At 48.6% G+C, this 1,849-nt stretch overlaps 1 protein-coding gene across 1 annotated transcript in view; it reads right to left on the reverse strand.

Annotated features, from left to right (window-relative positions):
- INSRR (insulin receptor related receptor) overlaps positions 1-1,849 on the reverse strand; it is a 55,632-nt gene that overhangs the window by 43,120 nt on the left and 10,663 nt on the right. The window lies entirely within an intron of this gene.

Consider the following 1,849-nt stretch of genomic DNA (forward strand, 5'->3'; position numbering starts at 1 on the left):
GATCCAGGACCATTTTTTTTTTTATTGGAAAAGATAAAGCTCCTGTCTAGGTTGGGATTAGGATGGGCGCACGTCCAACATTTGGAGGTTCCAATGCCCTAACTGCATAGGTTCTGCTTATTGTGGGGCAATGTACACTTGGACAGGAGACAAAATGATGCTTGGCCTTGAAGTTAAAGAAATTGGGTTGCGGCTCCTCCCCCAGGGCCGGATTTACTCTCTCTGCTGCCCCAAGGCGGGTTTCCTCAATGCGCCCCCCTACCTGCCAAACCCCCCATGGAGAATGGCAGACTTGCAGGCTGCATAAAAGTGATCTCAGCGACATCTTCGGGATCACTGGTACAAAACAAGCGGCGGTTCCCCGCTCTACATTTATCTCTGCTTGCCCATAGCGGGGCTAAATGTGGAAAACAATTACCCACCCGGTGTCTGGAACTGCATGTCCCGGGCGTCAGGAGATAGGAATTCCACACCCCTGCCCCAAAGTCTTGCCTTGGTTGGCCTTGTGGGAAATCCCGCACTGGCTACCCCCCCCAGGACTAGAAGCCGGACTCACTGGTTAAGTAGTAACTAATAAAACCCATTTACTCGTAGAGGACTTCAGTAGACTAAACATTGGTTCCAATGGGCACCTCTTGTACCGCTTCAAATTGAACTTGACCGGCCCAATAACTCTTATCTGAAATGACCCGTGTTCTTCTTTGATCCCTGTGGCAGGACCCTTGGATCCTAGACCAAGCTTGCACACGGGGTTGACGTCTCTTATAAAGTTGAGATGCAACTCCTCCTGGTGTGAAGCCCTGGCTCCATCAGTCAATGAAATAGCAGAACTTCAGTAAGCAGTAGAAGTTCTGATACTTGGCAGATAAACGATAGGGGTAGTACCCATTACATCTTGTAATGGGTACGAGTAAATTTTTTTTTTGGTCTTCACATCGATTTGTGTTGATCAGTGGAGCCCACAGGGATCCTAGACCCAAGGTGCACATGGGAACTTGACTTATGCTTCACCTTGAGCTTAGGCCACACCTCCTCCTGGCAGTAAGCCCCACCCCCATCAATTAAATGTTATGTACCAGAGTCTCCATTGAAGAGTGCTATTGTATATGAATTATGTAGACATGGCTTAGCATCTCAGAAGGGGAGGGGGGGAGCGTTTCATCTCAACTTGGACAAAGGTCAAGTCCCTATGTATAGCCTAGGCCTAGGATCCAAGAAGCTCCACAGGACATAAAGAATGATATCAAGACATGAACTTGCAGGCACTACATGGTGCCACAGGTCAGGTCAGATTACACCACCAAAATGCTTGCGGTAAATATTTATGGTCATACACTGTGAAGGAGCCCCGGTGTCGGACTAAACAAGGTCATCGAGTGGAAACCTGGGCAAAAGGATTCTTCATGTGATGTCGGTAGGCCATCGAATACCTCTAGAGTTCCCCCGACTGCTCATAAACAGTTTCCAGATCCCACCATAAAAACAGCCAAACCACCATCACCAAAACTATACTAGATCTGTATCAATCATCTGACAAATGCCACCACAGAGGCCGATATGGAGATGACACGGGGAGGCGTGAAAAGGCAGATAAACTGGTAAATGAGAAGCGAATGTTTATCCTGCAGATGCTGCCAAATATTTACAGTAAACATGGCTCCCGGCGAGTGGCACGCGTTCAGCGCTCGTATGTCGTACCTGCCGCCCGGAGGGCACAAGCAGCTCATGTTACACCGGCCACCATGCTGCGCCCTTTAACCCCTTCCTACCGCCACGCATAAAAATCGCATACAAGTCAACACTGGAAAAACTGGATCATCATGAGACTACTCCTGATTGCTGAAACCTG

This window comes from Nanorana parkeri, unplaced genomic scaffold, assembly GCF_000935625.1.
Source record: "Nanorana parkeri isolate BGI_ZX_2015 unplaced genomic scaffold, ASM93562v1 scaffold2678, whole genome shotgun sequence".
NCBI lineage: Eukaryota > Metazoa > Chordata > Amphibia > Anura > Dicroglossidae > Nanorana > Nanorana parkeri.